The 26925-nt window shown below is 30.9% G+C and overlaps 3 long non-coding RNA genes across 3 annotated transcripts in view; all 3 read right to left on the reverse strand.

The window, feature by feature from the left end:
• Positions 1-4922: 4922 nt before the first annotated feature.
• Positions 4923-5969, reverse strand: LOC120142313. Its single transcript, XR_005517840.1, has 3 exons — positions 5957-5969; positions 5806-5847; positions 4923-5057 (listed from the first exon to the last, which is right to left on the reverse strand). It is a non-coding gene; the product is annotated as an uncharacterized LOC120142313 (long non-coding RNA).
• A 10627-nt stretch (positions 5970-16596) lies between these two features.
• Positions 16597-17645, reverse strand: LOC120142033. Its single transcript, XR_005517819.1, has 3 exons — positions 17633-17645; positions 17482-17523; positions 16597-16731 (listed from the first exon to the last, which is right to left on the reverse strand). It is a non-coding gene; the product is annotated as an uncharacterized LOC120142033 (long non-coding RNA).
• Positions 17646-26811: 9166 nt separating this feature from the next.
• Positions 26812-26925, reverse strand: part of LOC120142095 — a 42323-nt gene continuing 42209 nt past the window's right edge. Inside the window, exon 3 of the long non-coding RNA XR_005517822.1 lies at positions 26812-26924. This is a non-coding gene — a long non-coding RNA (uncharacterized LOC120142095). The remainder of the gene's footprint in view (position 26925) is intronic.

Below are 26925 nucleotides of genomic sequence, written 5' to 3' on the forward strand. Positions count from 1 at the left end.
ATTTCTTGAAATGACTATATTATATGACCAAGTTGAACTGAATGGAAGAATTGTATGTATCCGAATTTATGAAATGATGAATTACTATTGAAACTCCAAAGTGATCGGGATAAACTTAACTAATAAATGACCTAAGTACTATAAATAAGTGAATGACTCACACAAGTCTGGAAACAGTGATGAACTTATATGTTGTACTGCCCTCAAGGGTTTTAAACTCCAGATCAAGCATGTCGACATTATTGATATCGTTGCAATACATAAAAGAAATAATTACCATTGGAATACATATTTATCTCCTCAAGAACTGATCAAGGATGATTCTGATATTGATCATATCAATTGGTAATGTCAGTAATAAGAAGTGAATAATAATGAAGTACCTCATTCTGAAAGATTGACAAGTATTGCCGTGTTGGGATCGTTGGTTCAATTGGACTCAAAATCCTGATAATTCAACGCATAATCTTAAATACCCTGATTGTTTGAGTAATGGAATCGCTCTCAGTAAATTTGAATCTAGAATTATTCTGATGTAAAGGTTCTTGAACACCTTCCTAATGCACCTGAACCATAAAGGGCTCATAAAGTATCAATTTTAAATGTTTGATAGATCTGCTAGTAATCGATCCTTTTTTATAGGACCTCGATCCTAGAACCCGATCAAATTACATAAGTTTCATGTTTTCCATTCCTGAAAACTACCAAGTGCCTCTGAAAAATACTTGGATCCTCTAGTGTGTTCTCTATGTACTACCCGACTGTTTATCTGATTTGAGATATGTTTTGCTGAAAATTATGATTTATTGGTTGATGGGTTATGGACTATGATTGAATGATACATGATATTGGAATATTTATTTTCCCTAGAAAATATAATTTTGCCGAATACGGATTATGGAAATTACTGTTCACTATGAGAATTGTTTTACTGAAACATTTTCTTTGGGTAGGTTGGAGAGTAGAGGTTCAACTCTGATTAAGCTGGTAAATCCTTACGCACCTAAGGCGACCCTTGGGTAGGCTCCGAGGCCCGAGATCTTTCTTGGGTAAATCCTACGACCCTGAGATATTTCCTAGGTAGGCCCCGAGTAACTATCTTGTGTAGGCTCTCAAGCCCCAAGGCATTCCCTTAGAGTGACTCCCTTTGATGTGTGCTTAGGGTAAGCCCTTATAGATGCAGTTCTGGGGAACTTCATAACAGTGTTCGGTTGGAGGGTTCTACTATGGTTTTGAAAACATGTTTTAAACAATTACTGTTTTAAAAAAATCTATATCTTTTCATTGGTTTTGGAAGGAACACACTAGACATCCTATTTCAATCTCTTAGAAACATGGTTCTTTGAATGTTTCCTACAAATTGAGATCTGCATGACTTTTACTCGATGAACTACCAGTGGAATCAAAGCTCATGCCGGAATCTTTTACACATGATTATTTTTAGGTTAATTTCATAAATATGGTAATAATCATAGCTTTAATTTTTATACTAAAATTATTTTCAAATTATATATTAGTCCCTTAAGTTTCTAATTAGTGCAATCCATGTCGAAATTATTTTCAGTTTACCTTAAAATATATTTACAATATGATTATGTGCTCAGTTGCATTTTGATACCTATAATTTTTCTATTTGGATTGATTTGCTAAAATATTTGAGTTGTTCAATTAAGTCTTTAGAACTGTTTGCTTTGGTTAATTAACAAGTTTTATAATGCAAATGAGTCAAAGTTTTATTAATGCTATATTTTGCGAGCTAGAATGATTTTTAGTTTTATTGATGCAAATATGGAATTATCAATATATTTATGAAATTAACCTTAAGAAAATCAGGTGAAAATTTTAGAAAAATAGAATTAAATTTATACCTAAATTAAACAATTTTATTTTAGGGACTAAATTAAATAAAATATAAAACAGAATTTAAAAATATATTAAATATACTTAATTTCTGTCTTAGTTTAACTTGAATATTTTTTCATAGTATAATAAATTCAAGGTTTTGCCTGATGGCTAGGTGTTGGATTACTCTACTTAATGTTTAAGGTTCAATTCTTTTGATTAATTCTTATTTTCCTTCTGATACGTGATGACACGTCATATTCTCATTAAATGAAATTAATATATTGAAAAAAACAAAATTTTAAAAAATTAACTGTCATTTACCATTTTATTAAGATCAACATGTCAATATTATCATGTAACACGTCTTTATTGGCCTAATATTTTTAAAGGTTACAGATAAATTTTCTTTAAAAAATTTAAAGAACAACTCGAGATAATATACTTTAAGAGATAAACAAAGGTTTAAGAATAATAATAATAATGTACGAAGCAAGAGACCTCGGTGATAAATGAATTGTTGTTGTTCATTGAGGTACCAAATTCGAGTACCATGATTAATTAATGATTGAGCATATTTTTTGAACATATACTACCTTATACTTATCTTAAACTAAAAAAAATTAATAACAATGATAGGTCGAAGTAGTTTGATGGCATATATCTTTTGTAGAAAATACAAATAGTTCTATTTTGTAATTTGAATCAAACATATTTATTTTTATTCGTATACCAAAACAAACACATCGTTATTTGAATAAAACAAACAAACAAATAAATAAGGAGCAGATTTCAAAATATATTAAGTTTGGGAATCAACTTTTTGTTTCTTGTTTGTGTTTAGATCTTACTTCTATCAAAGTAAGAATTTGGAGAAGCAAATGCGAGGAACTCTGGATCCCGTTCAAGAAAATCTATCTCTTTCTCGGGTACAGTAACCATACTTCAATGGCGTTGTGCTGCCTAGCGTTTTTAATAAAGAAACTGTTGCATAACTCTCGATTATGGCTATCAATCCCTGGAATGCGAAGCAGCGTCCCCTTTCCCCACCCAAAATCTTCATTTGCATCCAAAGTATTGATCAAGCTGCTTAAAACAAATAAATCTGCATTCCCTTTTGACACCATTTCTACAAGATGGTTGAGTTGCTCTGTCATCGTTTTAAAGCCTTGCATTCCCTTTTCGTTCCTCCTCCTCGTCCCCACTTCCCTCCCAGTCCCCCGGACGTCCCTCTCACCTTCCTTAGGTCAAAAATTTATCTTCTCTACCCACTAAATTTAGGGTTAGATCAAGACACTTAGAATGGTAACGTTTGTAACTTAGACATCTGGATTGATCGGAAAAAAATATACACATAAATAGAAAAAAATGTACATTTTTGTAATTTTTTCTATTAAGCCTTTAAAAAGATATAATGTCTATTATAGACATTATGTTATAAACTGAAAATATAGTATTTGAGGATAAAAATATAATTTCACCCAAAAATGATTTTTCACAAGCTAGAAATTTGAGCTGATGAGGTTAGGTTAAAAGTCACTTTTCCAACCATGATTTTAAATCAATTTTTGAGTGATTAACATTGCTTATCGAGTGGAAAATCACTTTTCCATTGCTAGAAGCTAAGCCTATAAGTTTTTTCATTTAACTTTAGTCGAACAAAAGAACGAAATTTGTTATTCGTGTTTGTTCATGTTCATTGATAAAATGATAAACGAACACAACGAAGAACGTAAACGAACACAAAGGAACGAGTGTAAATGAACATAAAATTAATTGGTTTTGTATTTGAAAAAAGTTATTTTTTCTAAACAATTTTAGGATTTATGTTCTTTAATTAATTTGGGTATTTTTATTCGAATTTAAAATTTATGAAGTTTTAAAATGTAATGGGTTTAAGATTAAAATTTATTAGGTCTTAATATTTTAAACGAGTTTGGAGATTGGGATGAATATAAACTAACGAACATAAACAAACATATATGAACGAACATAAACAAACAAATTACCGAATGTTTAAGAACGTAAATGAACAAACGAGCCCTTTGTTCATGTTTGTTCATTTAATTAAACGAACATTAGATTTTATTCATGTTCGTTTGTTTAATAAATGAATTAACATAAACGAACTTCTTGTCGAATAGTTCGATTTGTTTATAGGATTACTAGAAGCATTCCCAAGTTACAAAAGTAAAATTTAACTAAATATATTTTTCTTAATATTTATATCCTGAAAAAAGTTATCTTATCTTTTAAAAAGATAAAATCTAATCCCAAGTAATTAGAACACAAAATTTAGGATGAATAGATAAAACCTAATAATAAGTAAATTAAAACACTAGATTTTAGGATAAACAACGAAACCTAATCCTAAGTAATTTTTTTTGGATAATAATAGTAAATTAAAACACTAGAATTTAGGATAAACAAACGAAACCTAATCCTAAGTAATTTTTTTGGATAATAATAAGTAAATTAAAACACTAGAATTTAGGATAAACAAATGAAACCTAATCCTAAGTAATTCTTTTTGGATTAAACTAATGTGATTACAAAGTAATATATGTTATAAATACTCTCACCCATTTGACAATAAAACATCCAATCACCCTTGCAACCGTCGGTGCTCGAACTCATAACCTTTAGTAATAACAATGATTATTTTCTACCAATTGAAACTCCAGAATTTAGGTTGAAAACATAAAACCTAATCCTAAGTAAATTAAAACACTAGAATTTAGGATGAACAAAAAGTTCATTTCTACCAACTTATTTCCTTCCGCTAATTAAAATCGACTGCTTTCCACAGGCATTGCCTCTGTTTCTTGTATGTAAGGAAGCTATTTTGTCACCTCTGGCACAGCGTTGATCGGAGATGGAAATTCTTGTCAGCAGAACCATAACACTTCCATTCCATAATTTACTATTCTCCATCTTTTCCGGAGACACCGGTGACAGCTTTACCGCCGCTCTTCTTTACTATCTTGAAAACCTTTTTTCTTGCAAGTAGAGAGGTCTCTGCAGAATCACTTTGGACAGTTTGTTACCACTACTTTTAACCTTGGCCTCTTAATCTTCTCTGCTTTACCAGAATCAGCGACAACTACTTCAGCTTGGTTGCTGGTAAGCTGCTTTGAACTGGGATCTTCTGGACTTGTTTGAGGAACGGGAAGAAGTGCACGGCGGCTGAGGCGAAGTTGTCCCTTGTCATTAACCTGCATTAGATGACACAGTTAATGGAGAGAGATTCTATCAAGGAAAAGGTTCAGAAGAAAGACTAAGAACTGTAACAATTTAGCACTTTGATGGATTTACAAGACCAACAGAAAGGATAAAAATTTGGAAACCACTTTTACCATCTCATAGATTAAATATTTGAAATACACAGTACTGGTATATAGTTCGAGCCCATAGAATGGTTGAGTATTGCATGAACAAGTCAAGTCATCGACTTATTATGTAGGAAGTCCATATCAAATGTATAGAACATAAAGTTTTTGATAATGATAATAATAAAAAAAGTGAAGAAACTGGAATAACCACAAGAAAGCTAATCTTTAGAGACGTGGGATAAAACCACTTAACACTCCTCGCATGTCGCTCACCGGGGCCTACACATGTAGCTCATACTGCCTACGAAGACAACCTCAGCAAGGGTTAACCTCATATGGGGTTAGGTTGGAAGAACAACAAAACAAAACTTGGGTTTGGATACCGTATTAAGCATCGAACCTAAAACCAATTGGTGACAGGTGAGGGGCCCTACTTTAAACAAGAACAAAGGAGACCTGACACTTAATAGAAATGAGATATCACCACCTACCAATTAGCAATGTACTTGCATGATAAGCAGTGAATATAGCAGGGCAGAAAAATACATGGATAAATCAATTTTAAGTGAATATCATTCGCCATATTTAAGTTTTATCGTTGAATTAACAAGACAAAAAATAAGTTGCTTACCTCGATAAGTTTAACATCAACACGATCGCCAACTTTAACAGCCTATGATGGAAAAAGTGACAACCAATAATAATTTCAGTAGCTTATAATGATAATGCATCTGCAAGTTGAGGATAAAAGAAATAAAAAAAAATGAAAAAACTATGCTTACATTTTCTGCCTTAATGTGGCAAAATCCCTGAGAAAGCAGAATTTTTTTTATATGTTTGAATCTCCTCGTTCTCGTCATTAAAAAACTTACACATTCTTTTTATAAATTTGATAGTATTTCAAGCACCACAGGCTCTTGGTCCAATACTTTACTCAATTGATTCAATTCAAAGTCATACACAAAACTACGAAAGGTACCACCAATAATAATGCGTATATATGTATGTTTTATCCATATCAATAACTTTGATAAGAGTAGTCACGCTCTTTGTTCGAACCTCACTTAAAAACAAGTGGAAATGTGAGTTAAAGCATAGGAGAAAACTTTCTATGTAAAACAAATTACATATTCCTTAAACTTGGAAATAAGGTGACTGTAAAAATAATCGAACTTTTATACAAAAAAAAATGTGCAATTTTCTGGATAAAAATATGTACCTCTCGCCCTGGAGCTATCTCAACAAAAAACTCCATATGGAACTATTGATTTGATCTCACAATTCCTGCTTAAAAAGATAACAGAGACTCAAAGAGTTCCCAAATATCCATTAACATCCAACAAGTGCAAACAAGAAATGTTATACTTAAGGTACAGAGAACAGAACATTAAACTTGCTTCCTACACTGAATAGTAGCAGCAGTGATTTCTACTGAAATATCATAAGTATGGTCCTAAGCATACAAAATCAAGAGCGGAAATTTGTTCCTAACCTAACATAATTTTTTTACCTTTGCCAAGTTTTATCATAGCATAAAGATAGAAAGAAAATCGATAAAACAGAAAAGCTGGAAAGAAAAAAAATTAAAATAAAGGGCGGACTTCACTTTCCCTTTAAAGAGGCATACTATAAAAATAGACCTGTTTATGAAACTTCTTATCTGGAAGAGGAAAGTGACAATAATGGTTATCAAAGCAATAGTTTGTGCAGTGGGGTGTCTTACCTTTTAACAGTAACCATGACAGTAATAAGGGAAACTGAAGCATTAAATATACTATCTTTTTGAACAAGGACATCTTAGTTTGGACAGTTTACAATGATAAAGTGATTAAATGATAGAATGGATGGAGCAACCACTTCCAAGTAAAATAGTAAGTTAGCGACCATAGTTCCAAAAATTCTTCATATGTCAACTGGGTCTAAAAATTTTACATGGTTGGACAGTGACCAGTACCTCATTATCCTTTGTCTTCCCTTCTCGTTTAAAGAAACCACCCCTGAAGCAACAACAAAAAAAATTAAGCATGATACATAGGTTCATTTCAACTAATTAAAATAACGAATAAAGGATAGAAAAAGACACCTAGTCCGACCTGCTGCCGAAAAACGTTCTTGATAAGTAACACTAAGAGGAAAAAAATCAGAAGTCTCGCTTGGAACATCTGACAAACAAACATATGTGTATACAATCTACAAAAAAAATAATATGTTTAGAATTAAGGACTTCAAAGGAGAACAACATTTCATTTAACCATTAAGGTCACCTGATGGCAGTGGCAGGGCTAGCTTACAATGAGTGATGTCATATGAAAACACAAAAATTATTGAAAAAAATTCTTTATAAATTTAATATAAAATTTTAAAAAAATTAAATTAACATATTTTTAGAAGAATATTAACACTCACTAATAGCGATTGGTTCAAGTGGTTAGCAATTTGATATCGTTTAAACAAAGTCTCGAGTTCGAGTCCTTGTGCATGGCTAGGAGACTCGTCCACCAAAGTTAGGTGTGCGATGTGGGTCGGTCTAAATTAATAGTCAAGTCGAAGCCTTGGAACCGAGAGGGCACAAAAAAATATATTGATACTCTTAAATATAAATTGATATACATTGTTAATTTTTATCCATTGAAAAAAATTCTTTATAGAATTTCTAAATATAACACCTAAAATAAATTTTCTAACTTTATTGCTTACGAGTTATATTTATATATTTATTAAAGCTTTTCATTGATGATTTAATCTATCTTAATAATGATTTATAAAAGTAACTTGCTCGCACGAACAATATATTTATTAAATCTTTTCATTTATGATTTAATCTATCTTAATAATGATTTATAAAAGTAACTTGCTCGCACGAACAATATTTATTTAATATTAAATAGACAAAAACGATTGATTTTAAAACATTAAACGTGTTAATGTTGTTCAATTTTTCTATTTTATTAGTAGATCTTTGACATTTTTAGCTCCTAACATCAGTGTTTTATTAAGATAAACGGACTATTCATATTGTCACCTTATTATAGGATAAGTTAGTTAAATCATCTGAGCACAAAATGTTATAAATTGATTATTTAAATTAAAAAATCATAAGATAATCATTAAAAGTTATCTTTTAATTAAAAAATTATTATAATAATTAATACAATAACATAGTAACAAATTTAGTTTTAAATGTTTACATATTATTTTAATTTAAGATGAGAATGATGAAGGAAACAATGATAAAAAGGGTTGGCCAAGGGATTGAACTGATACAAAATTTAAATGTTATTTTTTTAGAATTATGATAAATTAAAACAATTTATGAATGAAGAAAACTAAATTTATTATTATATTTATTTTATTAATTATCACATCAACTTTTTAAAATGTTAAAAATTATTTATAACTTTTAATAATTCAAATAATTGTAAACAACATCTAGAGCATTTGGTTAAAAGTTTTTAATTGGCATCTTTTATCCCCTAGGTTGTGAGTTCAATACGCGTTAGGAGCAAAAATCTTTGTCTTCCTAAGTAAAAATTGTTCAAAAAAATTCAAATAATCAATTGATAATATTTCAAACTTGAATATTGAACATGACCTTTCTCCTATGTTTGTTAAATCTCTTTTTCTTTAATCGAGAGCAATCATATTTGTCATGTCCTAATTTTTGGCATCATAACATATAAGGGGATCCTTTTCCCTTATTTGATTCATGTATTTTTTTCACTTCCTTGGACTTCATGAATCTTTTGAATCTTCTAGCAAACTTCACCACCTCTTCATCTTTTCCCCCTTCTTCACTTGAGTTACTTTCCTTTTGTGTAGATGAGCTTAAAGTAACACCAATTTGCTTTTTATCTTCTTTCTTCTCCTTTTCTTATTCCTCCTATTTCACAATCATCTCATGAGTGAGCAAGGAACAAATAAACTCATCAAGAATGAGATTCTTTAAGTTACTTTCTTCGATGATTGTAGTCTTCTTTGATTTCCAAGAATTTTGAAGATAATAAATCATAATCCTTACAAGCTTTTCATTAAGGATGATTTCTCTAAATCCTTTAAGATTGTTGACAATTATAAAGAATCTTTTCGTCATGGTCTTGACATCTTCATCCAATTTCTTCTTGAAATTATTATAGCTATGATTTAGAAGATTAATTTTTGTTTCTCTCACTTCATCGATTTCCTCATAAGTTACTTGGAACTTGTCCAAATCTCTTTGACATTAAAACAAGATAATATTCTTCCATATTCATCTGGGCCTAGTGCACAAAATAGAATGTGCAAGGCATTTGCATTGAATTGGAACTTCTTCTTCTCATATTCACTCCAATCATCCATCATTTTTGTTCTAGGAAACCCTTTATGGTAGTGTTCTAAGCTCCTAGATCTTAACTTGAATGAAGAGCTTCACATGTTTCTTTCAATAGGAATAATTTTCTTCATTGAAATAATTTGGCGAAACGGACTTTGGATTCGGATTCAGGACGTCGAAAGCATAAAATATGTCTTTTTGAAAATTTGAAATTTTTGGTCAAAATCAAAGTCAATGGGTTTGACTGCCAATTTCGAGGCCTTCAGGTCTGAAATTCGAAAAACAGACTGCGGAATCGGATTTGGAACGTCAAAAAATGTCAGGATAGGTATACTCAGTCAAAGTCAAAGGTCGTTTAATGCCCGGTCAAAGCCCGTCAAAGTTTTGGTCAACAGTGGTCAACGCCGATCAACGGTCAACGGGTCAACGGGTCGGGTCGGGTTAACGGGTCGGGTCGGGTTATGACCGGTCAAAACAGGTTAAACCGGTCACTTTTTCCTTCCCCACGCGTAGTGGCGGCGCATGGGGGTGCGTGAACAGTGCCCTGATATCGGAAAATTCCCAAAAAAATCCTAAAAATTATTTTAAGCGATTTCGAGATACTTACAAAGCTCGGTTCAAATTTTTGAACGGCGGAGAGCTCGATTTCAACGAATCGGAAACTTTGACCGCTTCACCTCCTCACGCGCCGCCGTCTATGGAGACCAAGGATGACACCGATAGACTCAGAATATTGCAAGGAACACGATGGTGCGGGAGGTGTCGTAAACGGATCATCGGATCGTCGTGAATCGACCAAAAACCAATTGAAATCGAGTTATTACCGACGATACTTTCGACTAAAATTAACGACAAACGGCAACGATTCACGACGAAAGGTTTGAGGGGTTTTGTTCCTTGGTTGACAACGAACACGATGGTGGTTTCAGCTCGTCGATCGGAGTTCGAACGGTGAATAGATCGGAGTTGGAAGAAGGGTTGTTGGAGAAGAGGGAAATGATAATCTGCAGAAAAACATATGGGAGGGGGTTATAATTCATTCCAAAGAAAAATGGGTAAACTATGAGTTTAACCACTGAATTTCCTGTACTTCTTAAAACGGTCTGCCAACTTTGAAATTTTACAATTTAATCAACCGTTTCTTTCAAAAATACCAATTAAATCCACCACTTTATAATTTCTTAAATTTAGCCCCTAAATTAGGGTGTTACACTATGTATTCGAGGAATTATTGGACATTGAATTAAAGTTTGATGGCGATCGAATGGAGTTTAAATGGTCGATCAATATGGCATGAAAAGCCAAGTATTACATTGCTACCTTATGCATGCTTTTTGGAACATGTTGGAAATTGGTAGGTACATGAATGAATATGATGGGTCTCATCTATATAGTAAATTATTTCTAAACTCGATCTGAATACCATAAAAATTCAAAAATCGATTTGACTCAGATTATTTGCGTAAGAAACTGGAAGATCGATCAGAAATAATTATAAGTTCAGTGATTCATTAATAAATGAAATTTACTTTAAGATCTGAAAATTTTGATAAATTTTCTTTAAAGGTTAAATACCAGAATTGGTTGGAAATTACCAAAAATAACCCTATGGGTAAAAATTACGAAAACGCCCTTGTACTGTAAAAGACCAAGACTTCTCTGATGGTGAAGAATAACCTAAAAAGGATAAACTTGAGTAATTATCATAAAAAGTGAATATTGTTTGGATTGAAAGAAATTACTAAAATGTCTTCGAGCTACGAAATAACCACGATTGTTCAAATGACCAAAATAACCTGAACTCTAAAGGAACTAGAATATTTTGAAGTCTAATTTATCGGGAGTAATGCCACTGAAAAAATTGAATGAAATGACGATAATACGCTTAAAATGTGAAAAGGACTATGGTTGGCTATGATAAGGGATACGACCTAAGAACTTATGTCTTGATCCACTTGAACCTTGGAATCATCGATTTAAAATTTTAGATCTATATTGGAATGCCCTGAAGTGTAAAATGACCCAAAGAATGTCTAAACACTGGAATAACTAAATACCCTTTAGCTTTGAAAAGAATAAATCAATCTTTTTTACCAAATGACCTAGAATTTTCTATTTTCTGAGATAACACCCAGAGACTGAATTATCGAAAGTACTTTACACATCTGAATTTCTTGAAATGACTATATTATATGACCAAGTTGAACTGAATGGAAGAATTGTATGTATCCGAATTTATGAAATGATTGAATTACTATTGAAACTCCAAAGTGATCGGGATAAACTTAACTAATAAATGACCTAAGTACTATAAATAAGTGAATGACTCACACAAGTCTGGAAACAGTGATGAACTTATATGTTGTACTGCCCTCAAGGGTTTTAAACTCCAGATCAAGCATGTCGACATTATTGATATCGTTGCAATACATAAAAGAAATAATTACCATTGGAATACATATTTATCTCCTCAAGAACTGATCAAGGATGATTCTGATATTGATCATATCAATTGGTAATGTCAGTAATAAGAAGTGAATAATAATGAAGTACCTCATTCTGAAAGATTGACAAGTATTGCCGTGTTGGGATCGTTGGTTCAATTGGACTCAAAATCCTGATAATTCAACGCATAATCTTAAATACCCCTGATTGTTTGAGTAATGGAATCGCTCTCAGTAAATTTGAATCTAGAATTATTCTGATGTAAAGGTTCTTGAACACCTTCCTAATGCACCTGAACCATAAAGGGCTCATAAAGTATCAATTTTAAATGTTTGATAGATCTGCTAGTAATCGATCCTTTTTTATAGGACCTCGATCCTAGAACCCGATCAAATTACATAAGTTTCATGTTTTCCATTCCTGAAAACTACCAAGTGCCTCTGAAAAATACTTGGATCCTCTAGTGTGTTCTCTATGTACTACCCCGACTGTTTTATCTGATTTGAGATATGTTTTGCTGAAAATTATGATTTATTGGTTGATGGGTTATGGACTATGATTGAATGATACATGATATTGGAATATTTATTTTCCCTAGAAAATATAATTTTGCCGAATACGGATTATGGAAATTACTGTTCACTATGAGAATTGTTTTACTGAAACATTTTCTTTGGGTAGGTTGGAGAGTAGAGGTTCAACTCTGATTAAGCTGGTAAATCCTTACGCACCTAAGGCGACCCTTGGGTAGGCTCCGAGGCCCCGAGATCTTTCTTGGGTAAATCCTACGACCCTGAGATATTTCCTAGGTAGGCCCCGAGTAACTATCTTGTGTAGGCTCTCAAGCCCCAAGGCATTCCCTTAGAGTGACTCCCTTTGATGTGTGCTTAGGGTAAGCCCTTATAGATGCAGTTCTGGGGAACTTCATAACAGTGTTCGGTTGGAGGGTTCTACTATGGTTTTGAAAACATGTTTTAAACAATTACTGTTTTAAAAAAATCTATATCTTTTCATTGGTTTTGGAAGGAACACACTAGACATCCTATTTCAATCTCTTAGAAACATGGTTCTTTGAATGTTTCCTACAAATTGAGATCTGCATGACTTTTACTCGATGAACTACCAGTGGAATCAAAGCTCATGCCGGAATCTTTTACACATGATTATTTTTAGGTTAATTTCATAAATATGGTAATAATCATAGCTTTAATTTTTTATACTAAAATTATTTTCAAATTATATATTAGTCCCTTAAGTTTCTAATTAGTGCAATCCATGTCGAAATTATTTTCAGTTTACCTTAAAATATATTTTACAATATGATTATGTGCTCAGTTGCATTTTGATACCTATAATTTTTCTATTTGGATTGATTTGCTAAAATATTTGAGTTGTTCAATTAAGTCTTTAGAACTGTTTGCTTTGGTTAATTAACAAGTTTTATAATGCAAATGAGTCAAAAGTTTTATTAATGCTATATTTTGCGAGCTAGAATGATTTTTAGTTTTATTGATGCAAATATGGAATTATCAATATATTTATGAAATTAACCTTAAGAAAATCAGGTGAAAATTTTAGAAAAATAGAATTAAATTTATACCTAAATTAAACAATTTTATTTTAGGGACTAAATTAAATAAAATATAAAACAGAATTTAAAAATATATTAAATATACTTAATTTCTGTCTTAGTTTAACTTGAATATTTTTTTCATAGTATAATAAATTCAAGGTTTTGCCTGATGGCTAGGTGTTGGATTACTCTACTTAATGTTTAAGGTTCAATTCTTTTGATTAATTCTTATTTTCCTTCTGATACGTGATGACACGTCATATTCTCATTAAATGAAATTAATATATTAAAAAAACAAAATTTTAAAAAATTAACTGTCATTTACCATTTTTATTAAGATCAACATGTCAATATTATCATGTAACACGTCTTTATTGGCCTAATATTTTTAAAGGTTTACAGATAAATTTTCTTTAAAAAATTTAAAGAACAACTCGAGATAATATACTTTAAGAGATAAACAAAGGTTTAAGAATAATAATAATAATGTACGAAGCAAGAGACCTCGGTGATAAATGAATTGTTGTTGTTCATTGAGGTACCAAATTCGAGTACCATGATTAATTAATGATTGAGCATATTTTTTGAACATATACTACCTTATACTTATCTTAAACTAAAAAAAATTAATAACAATGATAGGTCGAAGTAGTTTGATGGCATATATCTTTTGTAGAAAATACAAATAGTTCTATTTTGTAATTTGAATCAAACATATTTATTTTTATTCGTATACCAAAACAAACACATCGTTTATTTGAATAAAACAAACAAACAAATAAATAAGGAGCAGATTTCAAAATATATTAAGTTTGGGAATCAACTTTTTGTTTCTTTGTTTGTGTTTAGATCTTACTTCTATCAAAGTAAGAATTTGGAGAAGCAAATGCGAGGAACTCTGGATCCCGTTCAAGAAAATCTATCTCTTTCTCGGGTACAGTAACCCATACTTCAATGGCGTTGTGCTGCCTAGCGTTTTTAATAAAGAAACTGTTGCATAACTCTCGATTATGGCTATCAATCCCTGGAATGCGAAGCAGCGTCCCCTTTCCCCACCCAAAATCTTCATTTGCATCCAAAGTATTGATCAAGCTGCTTAAAACAAATAAATCTGCATTCCCTTTTGACACCATTTCTACAAGATGGTTGAGTTGCTCTGTCATCGTTTTAAAGCCTTGCATTCCCTTTTCGTTCCTCCTCCCTCGTCCCCACTTCCCTCCCAGTCCCCCGGACGTCCCTCTCACCTTCCTTAGGTCAAAAATTTATCTTCTCTACCCACTAAATTTAGGGTTAGATCAAGACACTTAGAATGGTAACGTTTGTAACTTAGACATCTGGATTGATCGGAAAAAAATATACACATAAATAGAAAAAAAATGTACAATTTTTGTAATTTTTTCTATTAAGCCTTTAAAAAGATATAATGTCTATTATAGACATTATGTTATAAACTGAAAATATAGTATTTGAGGATAAAAATATAATTTCACCCAAAAATGATTTTTCACAAGCTAGAAATTTGAGCTGATGAGGTTAGGTTAAAAGTCACTTTTCCAACCATGATTTTAAATCAATTTTTGAGTGATTAACATTGCTTATCGAGTGGAAAATCACTTTTCCATTGCTAGAAGCTAAGCCTATAAGTTTTTTCATTTAACTTTAGTCGAACAAAAGAACGAAATTTGTTATTCGTGTTTGTTCATGTTCATTTGATAAAATGATAAACGAACACAACCGAAGAACGTAAACGAACACAAAGGAACGAGTGTAAATGAACATAAAATTAATTGGTTTTGTATTTGAAAAAAGTTATTTTTTCTAAACAATTTTAGGATTTATGTTCTTTAATTAATTTGGGTATTTTTATTCGAATTTAAAATTTATGAAGTTTTAAAATGTAATGGGTTTAAGATTAAAATTTATTAGGTCTTAATATTTTAAACGAGTTTGGAGATTGGGATGAATATAAACTAACGAACATAAACAAACATATATGAACGAACATAAACAAACAAATTACCGAATGTTTAAGAACGTAAATGAACAAACGAGCCATTTGTTCATGTTTGTTCATTTAATTAAACGAACATTAGATTTTATTCATGTTCGTTTGTTTAATAAATGAATTAACATAAACGAACTTCTTGTCGAATAGTTCGATTTGTTTATAGGATTACTAGAAGCATTCCCAAGTTACAAAAGTAAAATTTAACTAAATATATTTTTCTTAATATTTATATCCTGAAAAAAGTTATCTTATCTTTTAAAAAGATAAAATCTAATCCCAAGTAAATTAGAACACAAAATTTAGGATGAATAGATAAAACCTAATAATAAGTAAATTAAAACACTAGATTTTAGGATAAACAAACGAAACCTAATCCTAAGTAATTTTTTTTGGATAATAATAAGTAAATTAAAACACTAGAATTTAGGATAAACAAACGAAACCTAATCCTAAGTAATTTTTTTTGGATAATAATAAGTAAATTAAAACACTAGAATTTAGGATAAACAAATGAAACCTAATCCTAAGTAATTCTTTTTGGATTAAACTAATGTGATTACAAAGTAATATATGTTATAAATACTCTCACCCATTTGACAATAAACATCCAATCACCCTTGCAACCGTCGGTGCTCGAACTCATAACCTTTAGTAATAACAATGATTATTTTCTACCAATTGAAACTCCAGAATTTAGGTTGAAAACATAAAACCTAATCCTAAGTAAATTAAAACACTAGAATTTAGGATGAACAAAAAGTTCATTTCTACCAACTTATTTCCTTCCGCTAATTAAAATCGACTGCTTTCCACAGGCATTGCCTCTGTTTCTTGTATGTAAGGAAGCTATTTTGTCACCTCTGGCACAGCGTTGATCGGAGATGGAAATTCTTGTCAGCAGAACCATAACACTTCCATTCCATAATTTACTATTCTCCATCTTTTCCGGAGACACCGGTGACAGCTTTACCGCCGCTCTTCTTTACTATCTTGAAAACCTTTTTTCTTGCAAGTAGAGAGGTCTCTGCAGAATCACTTTTGGACAGTTTGTTACCACTACTTTTAACCTTGGCCTCTTAATCTTCTCTGCTTTACCAGAATCAGCGACAACTACTTCAGCTTGGTTGCTGGTAAGCTGCTTTGAACTGGGATCTTCTGGACTTGTTTGAGGAACGGGAAGAAGTGCACGGCGGCTGAGGCGAAGTTGTCCCTTGTCATTAACCTGCATTAGATGACACAGTTAATGGAGAGAGATTCTATCAAGGAAAAAGGTTCAGAAGAAAGACTAAGAACTGTAACAATTTAGCACTTTGATGGATTTACAAGACCAACAGAAAGGATAAAAATTTGGAAACCACTTTTACCATCTCATAGATTAAATATTTGAAATACACAGTACTGGTATATAGTTCGAGCCCATAGAATGGTTGAGTATTGCATGAACAAGTCAAGTCATCGACTTATTATGTAGGAAGTCCATATCAAATGTATAGAACATAAAGTTTTTGATAATGATAATAATAAAAAAAAGTGAAGAAACATGGAATAACCACAAGAAAGCTAATCTTTAGAGACGTGGGATAAAACCACTTAACACTCCTCGCATGTCGCTCACCGGGGCCTACACATGTAGCTCATACTGCCTACGAAGACAACCTCAGCAAGGGTTAACCTCATATGGGGTTAGGTTGGAAGAACAACAAAACAAAACTTGGGTTTGGATACCGTATTAAGCATCGAACCTAAAACCAATTGGTGACAGGTGAGGGGCCCTACTTTAAACAAGAACAAAGGAGACCTGACACTTAATAGAAATGAGATATCACCACCTACCAATTAGCAATGTACTTGCATGATAAGCAGTGAATATAGCAGGGCAGAAAAATACATGGATAAATCAATTTTAAGTGAATATCATTCGCCATATTTAAGTTTTATCGTTGAATTAACAAGACAAAAATAAGTTGCTTACCTCGATAAGTTTAACATCAACACGATCGCCAACTTTAACAGCCTATGATGGAAAAAGTGACAACCAATAATAATTTCAGTAGCTTATAATGATAATGCATCTGCAAGTTGAGGATAAAAGAAATAAAAAAAAATGAAAAAACTATGCTTACATTTTCTGCCTTAATGTGGCAAAATCCCTGAGAAAGCAGAATTTTTTTATATGTTTGAATCTCCTCGTTCTCGTCATTAAAAACTTACACATTCTTTTATAAATTTGATAGTATTTCAAGCACCACAGGCTCTTGGTCCAATACTTTACTCAATTGATTCAATTCAAAGTCATACACAAAACTACGAAAGGTACCACCAATAATAATGCGTATATATGTATGTTTTATCCATATCAATAACTTTGATAAGAGTAGTCACGCTCTTTGTTCGAACCTCACTTAAAAACAAGTGGAAATGTGAGTTAAAGCATAGGAGAAAACTTTCTATGTAAAACAAATTACATATTCCTTAAACTTGGAAATAAGGTGACTGTAAAAATAATCGAACTTTTATACAAAAAAAATGTGCAATTTTCTGGATAAAAATATGTACCTCTCGCCCTGGAGCTATCTCAACAAAAACTCCATATGGAACTATTGATTTGATCTCACAATTCCTGCTTAAAAAGATAACAGAGACTCAAAGAGTTCCCAAATATCCATTAACATCCAACAAGTGCAAACAAGAAATGTTATACTTAAGGTACAGAGAACAGAACATTAAACTTGCTTCCTACACTGAATAGTAGCAGCAGTGATTTCTACTGAAATATCATAAGTATGGTCCTAAGCATACAAAATCAAGAGCGGAAATTTGTTCCTAACCTAACATAATAATTTTTTACCTTTGCCAAGTTTTATCATAGCATAAAGATAGAAAGAAAATCGATAAAACAGAAAAGCTGGAAAGAAAAAAAAATTAAAATAAAGGGCGGACTTCACTTTCCCTTTAAAGAGGCATACTATAAAAATAGACCTGTTTATGAAACTTCTTATCTGGAAGAGGAAAGTGACAATAATGGTTATCAAAGCAATAGTTTGTGCAGTGGGGTGTCTTACCTTTTAACAGTAACCATGACAGTAATAAGGGAAACTGAAGCATTAAATATACTATCTTTTTGAACAAGGACATCTTAGTTTGGACAGTTTACAATGATAAAGTGATTAAATGATAGAATGGATGGAGCAACCACTTCCAAGTAAAATAGTAAGTTAGCGACCATAGTTCCAAAAATTCTTCATATGTCAACTGGGTCTAAAAATTTTACATGGTTGGACAGTGACCAGTACCTCATTATCCTTTGTCTTCCCTTCTCGTTTAAAGAAACCACCCCTGAAGCAACAACAAAAAAAATTAAGCATGATACATAGGTTCATTTCAACTAATTAAAATAACGAATAAAGGATAGAAAAAGACACACCTAGTCCGACCTGCTGCCGAAAAACGTTCTTGATAAGTAACACTAAGAGGAAAAAAATCAGAAGTCTCGCTTGGAACATCTGACAAACAAACATATGTGTATACAATCTACAAAAAAATAATATATGTTTAGAATTAAGGACTTCAAAGGAGAACAACATTTCATTTAACCATTAAGGTCACCTGATGGCAGTGGCAGGGCTAGCTTACAATGAGTGATGTCATATGAAAACACAAAAATTATTGAAAAAAATTCTTTATAAATTTAATATAAAATTTAAAAAAAAATTAAATTAACATATTTTTAGAAGAATATTAACGCTCACTAATAGCGATTGGTTCAAGTGGTTAGCAATTTGATATCGTTTAAACAAAGTCTCGAGTTCGAGTCCTTGTGCATGGCTAGGAGACTCGTCCACCAAAGTTAGGTGTGCGATGTGGGTCGGTCTAAATTAATAGTCAAGTCGAAGCCTTGGAACCGAGAGGGCAACAAAAAAATATATTGATACTCTTAAATATAAATTGATATACATTGTTAATTTTTATCCATTGAAAAAAATTCTTTATAGAATTTCTAAATATAACACCTAAAATAAATTTTCTAACTTTATTGCTTACGAGTTATATTTATATATTTATTAAAGCTTTTCATTGATGATTTAATCTATCTTAATAATGATTTATAAAAGTAACTTGCTCGCACGAACAATATATTTATTAAATCTTTTCATTTATGATTTAATCTATCTTAATAATGATTTATAAAAGTAACTTGCTCGCACGAACAATATTTATTTAATATTAAATAGACAAAAACGATTGATTTTAAAAACATTAAACGTGTTAATGTTGTTCAATTTTTTCTATTTTATTAGTAGATCTTTGACATTTTTAGCTCCTAACATCAGTGTTTTATTTAAGATAAACGGACTATTCATATTGTCACCTTATTATAGGATAAGTTAGTTAAATCATCTGAGCACAAAATGTTATAAATTGATTATTTAAATTAAAAAATCATAAGATAATCATTAAAAGTTATCTTTTAATTAAAAAATTATTATAATAATTAATACAATAACATAGTAACAAATTTAGTTTTAAATGTTTACATATTATTTTAATTTAAGATGAGAATGATGAAGGAAACAATGATAAAAAGGGTTGGCCAAGGGATTGAACTGATACAAAATTTAAATGTTATTTTTTTAGAATTATGATAAATTAAAACAATTTATGAATGAAGAAAACTAAATTTATTATTATATTTATTTTATTAATTATCACATCAACTTTTTAAAATGTTAAAAATTATTTTATAACTTTTAATAATTCAAATAATTGTAAACAACATCTAGAGCATTTGGTTAAAAGTTTTTAATTGGCATCTTTTATCCCCTAGGTTGTGAGTTCAATACGCGTTAGGAGCAAAAATCTTTGTCTTCCTAAGTAAAAATTGTTCAAAAAAATTCAAATAATCAATTGATAATATTTCAAACTTGAATATTGAACATGACCTTTCTCCTATGTTTGTTAAATCTCTTTTTCTTTAATCGAGAGCAATCATATTTGTCATGTCCTAATTTTTGGCATTCATAACATATAAGGGGATCCTTTTCCCTTATTTGATTCATGTATTTTTTTCACTTCCTTGGACTTCATGAATCTTTTGAATCTTCTAGCAAACTTCACCACCTCTTCATCTTTTCCCCCTTCTTCACTTGAGTTACTTTCCTTTTGTGTAGATGAGCTTAAAGTAACACCAATTTGCTTTTTATCTTCTTTCTTCTCCTTTTCTTATTCCTCCTATTTCACAATCATCTCATGAGTGAGCAAGGAACAAATAAACTCATCAAGAATGAGATTCTTTAAGTTACTTTCTTCGATGATTGTAGTCTTCTTTGATTTCCAAGAATTTTGAAGATAATAAATCATAATCCTTACAAGCTTTTCATTAAGGATGATTTCTCTAAATCCTTTAAGATTGTTGACAATTATAAAGAATCTTTTCGTCATGGTCTTGACATCTTCATCCAATTTCTTCTTGAAATTATTATAGCTATGATTTAGAAGATTAATTTTTGTTTCTCTCACTTCATCGATTTCCTCATAAGTTACTTGGAACTTGTCCAAATCTCTTTGACATTAAAACAAGATAATATTCTTCCATATTCATCTGGGCCTAGTGCACAAAATAGAATGTGCAAGGCATTTGCATTGAATTGGAACTTCTTCTTCTCATATTCACTCCAATCATCCATCATTTTTGTTGTAGGAAACCCTTTATGGTAGTGTTCTAAGCTCCTAGATCTTAACTTGAATGAAGAGCTTCACATGTTTCTTTCAATAGGAATAATTTTCTTCATTGAAATAATTTGGCTTGTTAATCGGTTATGAATCTTCAATGTAGTAAGAACCAGAAGTTGCAATTATTTTCAATGTTGATGTAGAAATCGATAGAGATCTCCTAGGACCTTATCAAGGTTGTTAAACTGTTGATAAATACATATTCTGATATCAATTATTAATTTTTTGATCAACTGAAATATTGTAAGATGAGGTAAATTTATCTTTAAAAATTGTGTGGAAGAAATTAAAATATAGAAAAAATTTACACAATAATTTAGAGTGATTCGACTTCTAAACCAACTTTGCATCCACTACCTTAGCATTCACACTAAGGATTTCTCAAATCCACTAGATTTGTCTACCTTTAAGGACAAGATATAACCTTAAAATATCTTAAGGTTTGTACCTAAAATCTTGATTACATGCTCTTTAAAAGAGTAAATACAAACTTAGCAAACAAAAGAAATACGTCACAAGATAAATTATGTTCGCACAAATAAGTTCTCACCTAAATAACAATATTAACAATTAAGCTCAATATTTTTTTTACAAATGAATATACAATGATTGATAGGGGATGGAAATGGAGTAATGAACGTTGTTCGAATTTGAACAATCAAGCTTAGGGTTCTCGATTCAATCAAAGAAAGAGATTGGCGTGAGAAGAGGTTTTGACGTCAATTTAGGGTTCTTGATTTCAATTACTATAAATCAAACAAGATGATGAATATTAGAAGGATGATGACTAATAGTTGACAAATATGTATAAAAGATTAATAAAAGATAAATAAAGATATAAAGAAATCATAATGAAATTCTCTTGGTATGCATAGAGTTGGCGTGAATGATGGCTATGGTTATGATGAGTGATTTGATGATGATGATAGGGATGGTGAAGATAGATGGATAATTGTCCTACGAACCCTCCTAATCGTAATGACTAGGTAAACTATATATTCGACTCTAACCAACCCTTCTAATCACAATGCATAGGAAAATCGGAGTGTGAAGATCTCCCTCACAAAGAAATTGAAACAAATTAATGATAAAGAATGCATCATCCTATATTAAATTATATTACAATTAAATAATAAAAATATTGAAATTTTGTAATATTTATAAAATCTAGTATTAATCTCGTATAGGAATTTCTGTTAGAACCAAACCATAATAAATATACAATGATTAAGCCCACGAGTGTTTTGCAAATGAATATAGAATGATTGATAGGGGATGGCAGTGGAGTAATGAACGTTTCTCGAATTCGAAGACTCAAGCTTAGGATTTTAGATTCTATCAAAGAAAGAGATCGGAGTGAGAAGAGGTTTTGACATCAATTTAGGGTTCTTGAATGTAATTACTAGAAATCAAACAAGATGATGAATATTAAAAGGATGTTGAATAATAGTTAACAAAAATGTATAAAAGATAAATAAAAGATAAATAAAGATATAAAGAAATCATATTGAAATTCTTCTGGTATGTACGGAGTTGGCTTGAATGATGGCTATGGTTATGGTGAGCGATTTGATGATGATGATGATGATGGAGATGGAGATGGAGATGGTGAAGATAGATGGATAGTTGTCCTACAAACCCTCCTAATCACAACTGACTAGGCAAACTCAATATTCGAATCTAATCAGCCTTCCTAATCATAATGAATAAGCAAATCGGAGTGTGAAGATCTCCCTCACAAAGAACTTAAAACAAATTAATGATAAATAATGTATCATCCTATATTAAATTATTTTAAAAATAATCAATAAAAATATTGAAAATTCGTAATATTTATAAAATCTCGTATTAATCTCATATAGGAATTTCTGTTAGAACCAAACCATGATAAATATGAAAACTATCTAGGATTTAATCATGTCAAACCATCAAGAATAAAATAAACTAGATTTGCGGAAGCGTACCTGAATTAATCTATAGGTTGAAATCTTTGAATCTTTATTTAGTTGTGATCTTCCAAGAATATATAATTCTCTTAAGTATAAAATCTCTAACAGGGATAAGAGTAATACGAGATGATCTATTTCTTTGGGACCATAACCCCTCTACATAGCTGATTTAAGAATCAGTTATTTTTGTATTTATAACTTTGTCCCTCGTCAAATTATAAATACAACTTTAATAGTATCTACACTTTTATTTCCATGACCCTTCTAATACCTTATGACTTTATAACATAATTGGTCACTTAATTTATGTCATATTTTATGATAACAAATATACATTAAAAATATGTGCTCATAATTATAGATTTTAATCCAACAATCTCCCACTTGGGCAACAAATATTTCCTTAATATAAAAATCAGTACCCAAGCTATATAGTTTTTCTCATTTAGGTGTCTAAACTATTTTTCGGTTAATCTCGGTACCTAACTTTACAAACGTTATCATTTTAAGTGCCCCGACCATAAAAGTCATTAAAAATCCGTTAAATAACACATGTCATATTTTATTTTTTTTAATTTTTATTTTAGAAATAAAAATTTTAAAAAAACAATTATTCCTCGTTCCTCCTTCTCCCCTCTTCCCTCCCAGTCCCCCGGACGTCCCTCTCACCTTCCTTAGGACAAAAATTTATCTTCTCTACCCACTAAATTTAGGGTTAGATCAAGACACTTAGAATGGTAACGTTTGTAACTTAGACATCTGGATTGATCGGAAAAAAATTTACACATAAATAGAAAAAAAAAAGTATAATTTTTGTAATTTTTTCTATTAAGCCTTTAAAAATATATAATGTCTATTTTAGACATTATGTTATAAACTGAAAATATAGTATTTGAGGATAAAAATATTATTTCACCCAAAAAAGATTTTTCACAAGCTAGAAATTTGAGCTGGTGAGGTTAGGTTAAAAGTCACTTTTCCAACCATGATTTTAAATCAATTTTTGAGTGATTAACATTGCTTATCGAGTGGAAAATCACTTTTCCATTGCTAGAAGCTAAGCCTATAAGTTTGTTCATTTAACTTTAGTCGAACAAAAGAACGAAATTTGTTATTCGTGTTTGTTCATGTTCATTTGATAAAATGATAAACGAACACAACCGAAGAACGTAAACGAACACAAAGGAACGAGTGTAAATGAACATAAAATTAATTGGTTTTGTATTTGAAAAAAGTTATTTTTTCTAAACAATTTTAGGATTTATGTTCTTTAATTAATTTGGGTATTTTTATTCGAGTTTAAAATTTATGAAGTTTTAAAATGTAATGGGTTTAAGATTAAAATTTATTAGGTCTTAATATTTTAAACGAGTTTGGAGTTTGGGATGAATATAAACTAACGAACATAAACAAACATATATGAACGAACATAAACAAACAAATTACCGAACCTTCAAGAACGTAAATGGACAAACGAGCCCTTTGTTCATGTTTGTTCATTTAATTAAACGAACATTAGATTTTATTCATGTTTGTTTGTTTAATAAATGAACTAACATAAACGAACTTCTCGTCGAATAGTTTGATTTGTTTATAGGCGTACTAGAAGCATTCCCAAGTTACAAAAGTAAAATTTAACTAAATATATTTTTTTTAATATTTATATCCTGAAAAAAGTTATCTTATCTTTTAAAAAGATAAAATCTAATCCCAAGTAAATTAGAACACAAAATTTAGGATGAATAGATAAAGCCTAATAATAAGTAAATTAAAACACTAGAATTTAGGATAAACAAATGAAACCTAATCCTAAGTAATTCTTTTTGGATTAAGCTAATGTGATTACAAAGTAATATATGTTATAAATACTCTCACCCATTTGACAATAAACATCCAATCACCCTTGCAACCGTCAGTGCTCGAACTCATAACCTTTAGTAACAACAATGATTATTTTCTACCAATTGAAACTCCAGAATTTAGGTTGAAAACATAAAACCTAATCCTAAGTAAATTAAAACACTAGAATTTAGGATGAACAAAAAGTTCATTTCTACCAACTTATTTCCTTCCACTAATTAAAATCGACTGCTTTCCACAGGCATTGCCTCTGTTTCTTGTATGTAAGGAAGCTATTTTGTCACCTCTGGCACAACGTTGATCGGAGATGGAAATTCTTGTCAGCAGAACCATAACACTTCCATTCCATAATTGACTATTCTCCATCTTTTCCGGAGACACCGGTGACAAAACTTGGGTTTGGATACCGTATTAAGCATCGAACCTAAAACCAATTGGTGACAGGTGAGGGGCCCTACTTTAAACAAGAACAAAGGAGACCTGACACTTAATAGAAATGAGATATCACCACCTAACAATTAGCAATGTACTTGCATGATAAACAGTGAATATAGCAGGGCAGAAAAATGCATGGATAAATCAATTTTAAGTGAATATCATTCGCCATATTTAAGTTTTATCGTTGAATTAACAAGACAAAAATAAGTTGCTTACCTCGATAAGTTTAACATCAACACGATCGCCAACTTTAACAGCCTATGATGGAAAAAGTGACAACCAATAATAATTTGAGTAGCTTATAATGATAATGCATCTGCAAGTTGAGGATAAAAGAAATAAAAAAAATGAAAAAACTATGCTTACATTTTCTGCCTTAATGTGGCAAAATCCCTGAGAAAGCAGAATTTTTTTTATATGTTTGAATCTCCTCGTTCTCGTCATTAAAAAACTTACACATTCTTTTTATAAATTTGATAGTATTTCAAGCAACACAGGCTCTTGGTCCAATACTTTACTCAATTGATTCAATTCAAAGTCATACACAAAACTACGAAAGGTACCACCAATAATAATGCGTATATATGTATGTTTTATCCATATCAATAACTTTGATAAGAGTAGTCACGCTCTTTGTTCGAACCTCACTTAAAAACAAGTGGAAATGTGAGTTAAAGCATAGGAGAAAACTTTCTATGTAAAACAAATTACATATTCCTTAAACTTGGAAATAAGGTGACTGTAAAAATAATCAAACTTTCATACAAAAAAATGTGCAATTTTCTGGATAAAAATATGTACCTCTCGCCCTGGAGCTATCTCAACAAAAACTCCATATGGAACTATTGATTTGATCTCACAATTCCTGCTTAAAAAGATAACAGAGACTCAAAGAGTTCCCAAATATCCATTAACATCCAACAAGTGCAAACAAGAAATGTTATACTTAAGGTACAGAGAACAGAACATTAAACTTGCTTCCTACACTGAATAGTAGCAGCAGTGATTTATACTGAAATATCATAAGTATGGTCCTAAGCATACAAAATCAAGAGCGAAAATTTGTTCCTAACCTAACATAATAATTTTTACATATGTCAACTGGGTCTAAAAATAGTAAGTTAGCGACCATAGTTCCAAAAATTCTTCATATGTCAACCGGGTCTAAAAATTTTACATGGTTGGACAGTGACCAGTACCTCATTATCCTTTGTCTTCCCTTCTCGTTTAAAGAAACCACCCCTGAAGCAACAACAACAAAAATTAAGCATGATACATAGGTTCATTTCAACTAATTAACATAACGAATAAAGGATAGAAAAAGACACACCTAGTCCGACTTGCGGCCGAAAAACGTTCTTGATAAGTAACACTAAGAGGAAAAAAAATCAGAAGGCTCGCTTGGAACATCTGACAAACAAACAGATGTGTATACAATC

This window comes from Hibiscus syriacus, unplaced genomic scaffold (genome assembly GCF_006381635.1).
Source record: "Hibiscus syriacus cultivar Baekdansim isolate YM2019G1 unplaced genomic scaffold, ASM638163v2 tig00000205_pilon, whole genome shotgun sequence".
Classification (NCBI taxonomy): Eukaryota; Viridiplantae; Streptophyta; class Magnoliopsida; order Malvales; family Malvaceae; genus Hibiscus; species Hibiscus syriacus.